The sequence below is a fragment of the Eriocheir sinensis genome, chromosome 30 (genome assembly GCF_024679095.1).
Source record: "Eriocheir sinensis breed Jianghai 21 chromosome 30, ASM2467909v1, whole genome shotgun sequence".
Lineage (NCBI taxonomy): Eukaryota > Metazoa > Arthropoda > Malacostraca > Decapoda > Varunidae > Eriocheir > Eriocheir sinensis.
Genome location: NC_066538.1, coordinates 9,937,661 through 9,947,660, shown reverse-complemented (window position 1 = coordinate 9,947,660; position 10,000 = coordinate 9,937,661). Strand labels below are relative to the sequence as shown.

Sequence of the window (10,000 nt, the reverse complement as noted above, 5' to 3'; positions counted from 1 at the left end):
ACTTAATAGTAAAGTTGATAGTGAATCCCAGACCCAGACCCATAACAACATGGCCGCCGGAGCTCCTCGCCCAGCCCACCTCCGCAATTTAGAGTCCGAAAGGACTCTTTGGAACTGTATAACGATGGTGAACTTGTCAAGAGATACATATTAGACCATGCAGGAATGAAATATGTGATTGATTTGGTGGGAAGAGAGCTACAAGATCCAGTTCAAAGGGAACATTCCCTCACCCCGGGGCTGAAAGTGATTTTGACATAAAGATACTTGGCTACAGAAAAAATGCTGCAGTGTTCAAGTGATGAGTTTGGGGTAAGCCAGATTAGTGTAAGCAGGGTGATTGCGAAAAATCTGGCCGCCCTCAGTGCCCCGTAGGTAGTCGGGAGGTTTATCCAGTCTCCCCTTGATAGGGCGGAGATCCGTAAAGAGCAAGCAAAATTTTACCAACTTGCCGGTGTTGTGGGAGTGATAGACTGCAACCATGTGAAAATAATGGCACCAAAGGAAACCAAGCAGTTTATGCGAACAGAAAAAAAAAAAAAAACTTACATAGCTTGAACATACAATTAGTGTTTGGTGCCTTTGTTATTGATTAAAATGTGAAATATTTGAGTTAAGGAAAACAAAACATGGGAAAAAAACTTTTATTTGTAGCTGAAAGGTACACACATGAAAATGAAAAAGATGGCATTAAAATTGCATTAAAATGTAATTTAAAATGTTTTATAATTATTGTTGCTTTAAAATCAAGTTAGAAAAACAAATTACTCCTGCCGGTTATTCGTATTGAGATAATGGTGGTAAGAAAGCTTGTTAGTGACGTCTGCCAGTGTGAGGGAGGAGGAACGAAAGGTCGAGGTGACCACATCGCGTACAGCATGACTTATGAGTGAAGCAAAACGAGGTTACTTGGTTCCTGTTTACAAAGTTCCAAGTGGAAAAACAACTTTATTGTGAATTTATTATTGTGTTTACTGAGTGAATTGGTGACCAATCTGTTGCTATTTGTGTCTTGCTTGAAGATTTTCATCATTGGATTCAAAGCTATGGTATTAATGTGCAATAGTCGTCATAACAAAATACGTAGTAATTAATTATATATGTCAACCTATTTATTTTCATGAGATCATGGTATGACCACTGAAAAACATAGCTTTTTTATCTTGGCTCCATTACAAATTCAGTATATAATTACTCATATGTTCAATAAAGCAGTGGAATCCAGTTTTCAGCATCTTTTATTATTATGCCAATTAGCACTCAGCTTGCAAACACGCTTAGGTTTATGTTGTCAGCTTGGGCCGGACTTAGGTGAACACTTTACCAAGTGACCTAAGATTACTCAATGTTACCAAAGCTATGGTATTAACGTGCAATGGTCATCATACCAAAATATGCAGTAATTAATTATATATGTCAACCTATTTATTTTCTTGAGATCATGGTATGACCACTGAAAAACATAGCTTTTTTATCTTGGCTCCATTAAAAATTCAGTATATAATTACTCATATATTCAATAAAGTAGTGGAATCCAGTTTTCAGCATCTTTTATTATTATGCCAATATTCTAAGCACTCAGCTTGCAAACACGCTTAGGTTTATGTTGTCAGCTTGGGTCGGACTTAGGTGAACACTTTACCAAGTGACCTAAGATTACTCAATGCTAACATATAGGTATACCACATCTTTGATTGCGAGTGCATCAGAGAGCACTGGAGAGCAGCATGAGTCTAATTAGGTGCTAATGAATATCCTGCCTGCATCACAGACTACATAAAATGCAAATATGATCGGTGCCTAAAGGTGTTATAAGCTAATGATGGTAAACAAAAAAAACAAAAACAAAATATATATATATATATATATATATATATATATATATATATATATATATATATATATATAGATATATATATATATATATATATATATAAACTGTCTGCCCTAATGTCCCTCCCACTTTTGAAGTCCAAATGACGCCCCTGATTGTAACAACGTAACTTGTAAAACCCACAACTGGGTGTCGGTGCAAATCTCCTCATTTGACACCGAAAAATTAATCTAGGCTCTAGGGAACTCAGAAAAATCCAAGTTAGAGAGTGCTGGCTGTGGGTATTGACCCAGTGACCTTCGACATACAAAGCCATGTCTGTCAGTCGAGCCAATAAAGGTAAAGGTAAAGTTGGGGCATACGCTGTAGCAGCGTGTGGCCTCGGTGCTCATCTCCGTAACATTGGCCCTTGAGCCTGTGGTGGGAGGGAGTCCATTACCCCGGGACACAGGGCCAGTGTGACATCCGGGTTACCACAGTTTCCCCAGGTTTCCCCAGGTAGCCATTTATCGACCAGCCCGAGAGGGAGGATGATCAGCTGGGTGAGCTGCACGCCGACTGCCCGGGCCGGGATTCGAACGTAGAAGCGTAGAGCGTAGAAGCCAGGCATGCTGACCACTAGACCACGGAGGTGTATTGGAGCCCAATCTCAAGTGAACCCACTCACAAAGGCACACAATTTTTTTTCTGGTAAATTTTGGGCTTTGAATGAATTTGCTAACCATTTCTGTCGAAAAACAGCAGAGATTTTTTTCACCCTTCCACCCTAACCTCATCAGTAATAACAAAAAAAGTGACAAAATCATAGCCTTGAGGCAGTAATATTCATCCCCAACATCAAAAAATTATACTGCTGCCCTATGAAAGGCATCTCTTAACTCCGATGAAGCAGGTGGTGACTGTGGTGGAGCAGCCTCATTGTCATCCCTTGCAGTGGCAGGTGTCATTGCGCCAGCAGATGATGAAGCAGTGGCTGGTGTCATAGGGCCAGCAGATGTTGAAGCAGTGGCTGTTGCCGGAGCAGCTGATGGTATCTTTTCCACAAGTAATGAACAATGTGCTGGGATGGTCTCTAGCAACACAGCAGCGGGGCTGAAAAAAAGCGTCATATATTAGTCATGATTAATGCATGTAACTTAACCCCTTAACTGCGGATTTCCTACAAGAAAACATCACCAAACTACATAAATGGAACTGCTACAATTCAGTGAAGAAAATGTAGTCCTACACCTTGGGAGGGGATATCCAGCATACCAATACCACATGGGAAACACTCCACTATCCACCGCAGAGGCAGAGAAAGACCTGGGACTATTATGTTACCAGGCTTCCAGTGAAAGCCAAATCCATGTCATTCGTAGCTGACGGGTTAAATAGGTACGTAGTTGAAGAAAAGGGGTCTTAAAGGTGAAATATTACTTATTAACAAAAATATTCCACTATTTGTTATTGGTTGTAAAATAATTGACTGATAAAGTGTGTATTTACAAAGAATATGAATTTAAGAGTGATTAATAAATTGTTTTAATGAGAATATAAAAGTTTTTGCCCAAAAACATACAGGCCAGTCAATATTTCACTGCTGCTTGACTGCTGCTGCTGTTTCAGCTTTGTCAATGCTGAATGGCTCTGGTACCCCTTCAAATACATGAGACGAGCAGCTTATGATGTCATACACCAGTTTATCTACCACAGTTAATGTCATAGTTAGGTAGTTGCCTGCGTATCTGTGGTGCCACACGTATGGGGCACTCAGGTGCTGGGGGAAATGTCATTGTTATGAAACGGCAAGGGTAAACCAGTGTATGCTGTGAGGCCTTGGTGTGGAAGTTCCCTGTCTGAACTGTGCAGCTAATCCCCCATTCAGTGAGGGCAGTGAGGGCCTTTTTTACCCCCTCAGGGGCTGTGCAGCTGAGAGAGTGGTGTACATGAGTGTGAATGTGTGAGTGAGGGTGTGCCTGTCTTGGCTACCACCCTTCATTGGGGGAAGATAACCAAGGTATTTAGATAGATTGATAGTCATTGACAGATGAAAATTAAAAAAAAAATCTATATCAAATATGCAGCTCACTGCTATGAACTTATTAACTTTAAGCTGAAATAAAGGCATTGTGGCCAGTATAGCTGCATTCTGTGAGCACATAATAAACTAAGTAATATAAGTTTTACATTTAAAGACATAACAACAACAAAAAATTACCAGTTTGCCGCTTTTCATTCTTGTACTTGGCAATGCGAGGCATTAATTTTTGTTGTACGTTGTACCGACGCCTCTCACAGTCATCCTGCGTTCGGGGTCCACTCGCAGGGAAGGCACTGTCAGGGTATAAATGTTAAGCAAGTTTCTTAATCGTTTCACTATGGCATGCTATTTATTTCCCATACCTTCTCCAATAACATTTAATACATGCTGTGATGGAAAGCTAAATCAGTACCGGTATATTATTTACATGCATCATAAGACATTAACTTTTTAGTTGTTATGAACATGGCCATAAATACTACTTTTCATTACCTACTTTTCTAAAATGCTTTTCTCTAAGTAGGATGATATTACACAATACAGCTATACAAAAAATTCAAAGCATTAATCTTAATTCCATTCTTTTGAGTACTTCTAACCTAACATTATATCACCAGAAACTGTTTGACCAATGCTATCAAAATAATATTTTAATCTTACTTTACCATTCTCATCAAATCTACCTATTCCGATATAGTCTTAACATAAAATACTTGTAAAAATTTTGAGAGTCTGGCATGCCCAACCCACCCACCCCCCAAAAAAAAATCTAAATAAGGAATAAATAAAACAACAGGTAAATATGACTTGACTCTCTTATACTAACCCCCTTTCCACCCTAACAAACTTAGGGACCTACCATGTTAGGTTAGGACGTGTTAGGTAGGACAGGTTTAACAGGAGTTGGTTTAGTTATGTTAGATTGTTGAGGGAGTGGGGGTTGCAGCAAAAATGGTCATGATGATGCTATTCACATGGAGCAGTAGGAAAAAGTATGTTCTGTTTGGAAACTCTGTGGTTGTGTTCGTATACAAAAATACCCATTTGACGAGGTTAGGTTAGTTTGCAAGTTACTTGAATCATGAATATGTGAATATGTATCAAAAATAAATAAAAGCGTTAACCTTAATTTCATTATCTTGAGTACATTCCAATCTAACATTATATCACCATAATCTGTTTGACCAATGCTATAAATATACTATTTTAATCATATTTTACCATTCTCACGAAACCTACCTATTCCCATATAGTCTTGACATAAAGTACTTGTAAAAGTGTCCCTAGTCTGGCATGCCTAGCATTCCTTTCCCCCAATAAAAAAAATAATAAACAAATAAAAATAAATAAAGAATAAAAAAAGGGCAAATATGCCTTAACTATCTATACCAACCCCCTCTTCCCCCCCCAACAAACTTGGCCTGTTAAGTTAGGATGTGTTCGGTAGGACGGGGCAGGTTTGGCATGGTTAGGTTTAGTTATGTTAGGTTGTTGAGGAAGAGGGGGTTGTGGCAGAAATGGTCATAATGAAACTATTCAGATACGGAATGCAAAGAATAAAAAGGTATGTTCTGTTTGGAAGGTCAGTGGTTGTGTTATTATGCAAAAAAATACCGAATTGATTAGGTTAGGTTAGTTTGTAAGCTAATTGAACCATGAATATGTGATTACTAACCTTGTTACAGCTTCTGCCACTTCAGTCCACGCTCTCTTCTTATCCTCAGGGGTGATACTCTTCCCATAACACCCTCTGATTATACGTCTTTTTTCTTGAATTTGATGTAAGAAGACTGTTTCATCTGGCGACCAATTAAACTTACTCCTTTTCTGCGCTGGTTCTCCGGCCCGCAGATGTGCTCATTGGGGCAGATGACGTGGTTATGATGCGGTAATCTCAGCAGAGCAAGTTGTGACGCAGGAGGGGAGATAAGGGTATTGACGACAAAACTCAATATTTTCTTGTGTTTGCCATTTATTATGTTTTTGTTGTATATTTATACATGTTTTCTTTATTTTTCTTTTGAAATATTTACTTAATTCATGTCGGATGTTTACGTTTTGCACGGAGGCGTCCTTAGCAACGAGCCCGCCATAAAGAAGAAGAAGAAGAAGATAATAGTAGCCAGGATTTGCTAATACTTACACTCAAAGTTGACGAGGATAGCTATGATTCTTAATAAATTGAAACTATTAACTTTGATAGTAACTTTAAGGGTAAAAGTTAATAGCTCGTGAGGATACGGACCCAGGCGTTTCGGGAATGGCGCCGTCGATGGCAAGATTACGCGGTCACAACAGATCTGGCAACGTTATCTCTGGATAAATGTCACATACAACCACGGACTTGCCTCAGTCCAGAAGTGCTCCATACCCTCCTCTATCGCCTTCAAGTTCCCCAGGACGACACCACACCCATATAGGACGTGCTGAAAACGCTGGACAAACACTTCAAGGCCCAAACCAACGGGGCGTTACGAAGACGTGAGCTGTTCAGGTGCCGTCAGGAAGTCGGGGAGCGTTTTAACGAGTTCTTCGTCCGGGTCAAGAACCTCGCGGAGCAGTGGACGTGTGTAAAGGAGGTGATAATGACTGTGAAGAAACGCAGATCAAACAGGTGATCTTGATGGGCGTGAGTGACCAAGAGTTGATCCAGGAACTCATCAGTATCATTCCCACAGTCACTTGACGAGGTAGTGCAACACTGTTACGCCTACCAGGCTGCAAAACACACTGCCACCGCCATCACCTCCACTCCCACATCTGCTTGTGCTGTGTCCAGGTACAAGAAGGACAAAAAAGTCAAACAGCGCTCGAAACGGTCATCGACACCTCCAAAGGGTGCTTGCAACAGCTGTCGTGGTTCGCACGACAAGGGACACTGCCCTGCCGCTAACACCACATGTGGCAACTGCGGCAGAAAAGGACACCTACCAAGGACTCAACATTGTCCCGCACACAATGCCACATGCAGCAACTGTGGGAAACTGGGTCACTACGACCGATGCTGCCGCTCCAACAAGGACGCCGGGGGTGCGTCAGCAAAGGGAGGACAAGCACGGTCCAATGGGTCAGCTACCCGCAACTCCAAGGGCAGCGGCGTACGACGCGTCATCGCCACCGTCAGAGCTTCCTCCGCGACATCCCCGCCTGTCGTTGTCAGCGTCACCCACGACAAGGGGACAGGTGACCTTAACATGTTGCCTGATACGGGCGCCGACACAAAAATCATCGTCCCCGATCACCTCCGCAGCATTGGCTAGACACCCGACGATCTTCAGCCGCCTCCACAGACGCAGACGTATGTCGCCGATGGCTCCCCCATGCAGCCAGCAATCGGTTCCGTGCAGGTGCAGCTACAAGTCAAGGCCAACAACACACAAGAGTGGATTGATGTTCATCTCCTCGCGCCACCAAGATCCAAACGGTACCAGTACCAGCGGTAATGGTCAGTGCCGAGTGATCATGAGTCTTCCCGGCACTGGCTACCGGTACCGGGTGCCGGCTGAATCGATTCTTCTCGGCACCCGGTACCGGTACCAGGTGCCGGCTGAATCGATTCTTCTCGGCACCCGGTACCGGTACCCAGTGCCGGGAAGGCTCATGATCACTCGGCACTGACCATTACCGCTAGTGCTGGTACCGTTTGGATCTTGGTGGCGCTCGGCGGCGCGCGGGGCTGGCCAGTCTCCATGCGGTACCGGTATGGGCCCTGTGGGACGATAAGCCTTGAATGTTGTGCTGGCTGCTGAGTCACTGCCTCGCTTCCGTCTTCCCAAGTTCCCACCATTTTGTCCTGCTTTTCGTTTCCATCATCGCTCCCGTCTCCATTATTTTATTATTGGATTTATTGGATGATTCTTCATGCCCGAATCTTTTTTTTTAGGATACTAATATATATTGTTACTGTTATTAGACTGTGAGTACATCCATAACAACTACGTATACATATGCTAAGAGAGAGAGAGAGAGAGAGAGAGAGAGAGAGAGAGAGAGAGAGAGAGAGAGAGAGAGAGAGAGAGAGAGAGTTTTCTTTACAGAAAATTTATTTAGGAATTTCATCAGACGGCATTAAGATAAAAAAAAATAATATTTTGGGTACCGGTACCGGTACAAACGGTCCCTGATTTTTCGGTACCGGTACTACCGGTACTCAAATTAACGGTTCCTGCCCATCCCTACCCTCCTGCGCAACAGGATACACTTGCGCCCGGTGCCAAGTGTTAACGGGGGACCAAGCTGCCACCCCTGCCGTAGACGGGGTAGTCATCCAACACCCTCCGCCCCCTCGACGTTCGGGGCGCCTTCGCCAACGCCAGAGGACCCCACAATAATGAAGCTCAAGACCCTGCTATGAGCTTAAAGGGGGGAAGGAGGTGTAGGTTAGCAGATAGCTAGGTTCCAGTTCAACCCTGCAACGTTGCCTCTTGATTTGGCAACGCGCCAGCGAGTGTTATGTTTCCCACCAAGGTAGTCAGTATTCCCTCAGTCAGTCTAGAGTAGACACTTACCGCTCGTCCGCTAACTTTGTACACCACTGTATTTCCTTCAATAGACTTCTAAAGGACCTCTGGGGTTTTCTTGTACCAACCCTTCCTGCACGTAAAGCCAGCCCAGGCAGGTACATAGACCCTTAATAAGGGAATAAATCTTTAGAACGCCTCATCACTCCGGGTTAGGTACTACCAGAGGCCAGACCTCCGTTCAGAGCACCTACCTTTGTGCCACATATGAATGAACAGATGGACTGGCCTCCTCTATCATTTCCCACACACACACACACACACACACACACACACACACCGCCGACGCCTTCCACTTTCAGCCGGCTTCAACGGACCAGTAAATACGACTCATTACCTATTACTTTACGGGAAGGGCCTGGAAGGGAGCAACAGTAGGATAGGTCCTGTCTCCAGAATAGTAAAATGAAGAAAAATAAAGAAATGTGTGCTTTAAAAATAAGGAGACAAGTGAACTCCTACTAATAAATAGCCCCAAATAGACAACTCAGAAGTAACATGTCGTGCATACGTTCTCCTACAAAAGAGGAAACTGTGCAGTCCTCAATTCTTCATACATTGACATGTCGAAGTCTGACTTTTCACCTGGCAAACGGAGCTACCCCCCCAAAAAAAAAAAAAAAAAAAACATCGAGACGAACACAGAGCAACCATAACAATATATATTTAGAAGACAACAGAGAAATACTAGACAACTGTGCAGACTCAAGACGACTAGCAATATTGGAAGCCCAATACATCAAGGAAATGACAAAACTTTAAATTCAGAGATATAACCTCCAAGCTCTTCCGAGTGGACGTGGGTCGGTGGAAAGTAACCATTCTGCGCAGCTTCCTGAGCAGCAGGGAGCGAGGGCTGTCACCCAATCAGCAATTAAAGTCGGTTTACCAAAGTCTGAGGTGTGCATTATCGAGCACTGGCAACCTACTGCCCCACGGCGCGTCGGATTGCGTGGGTAATATATGATAGTCATAGGACACAATCATTAAGTATCAATAATACGCAGGTAACAATAACAAATACCGTCAATTATAGTCGATTTTGAGTTAACAATTATTTCTAATAACTTAAACAGCTGTTTTGTTAATATTAAGCCTGCTAATTTTTTCGATGGCGGACAAAGCCAAGGCTGATTAATAATTTTAATCGGCAATCTTATAAATTAACAAAACAACTGTTTGCGTCAGTACTAATAAATTTTACCTTAAAATCTACTATAATTGACGTTATTTGTTACTGTTGTCAGCATATTACTGATAAAGATGACTGTTTCGTATGCACAGAGTATCATATATTATCCACGCAATCACACGCTGTGGGCCTGCAGGTTGCCAGTGCTAGATAATGCTCACCTCAGACCATAGCTGGGCGTTATCGCGATAAGTTACCGCGATACTTTATCGCTGATAACAAAATCGGGTTATCGGCCATCCGCTACTTATTTAAATATATATCGGTATCTTCGTTACTTTTGTAACCAAACTAGCGATAATCGCTACTTTTTTTCCGCCTCTCAGAAAAAAACGTTGTCACCTTACTGCGCATGCGTGGCCCGGTGTTGTATGAAAAAACTTCGGGGTATGAAATATCTTCGGTGATGAGATTTCATACTTATATCATGA

At 42.6% G+C, this 10,000-nt stretch overlaps 1 long non-coding RNA gene across 1 annotated transcript; it reads right to left on the bottom strand.

Annotated features, from left to right (window-relative positions):
* Positions 1–1,948: 1,948 nt before the first annotated feature.
* LOC127005717 (uncharacterized) lies at positions 1,949–5,720 on the bottom strand. Its single transcript, XR_007758879.1, has 3 exons — positions 5,533–5,720; positions 4,035–4,150; positions 1,949–2,926 (listed from the first exon to the last, which is right to left on the bottom strand). It is a non-coding gene; the product is annotated as an uncharacterized LOC127005717 (long non-coding RNA).
* Between the last annotated feature and the right edge of the window lie 4,280 nt (positions 5,721–10,000).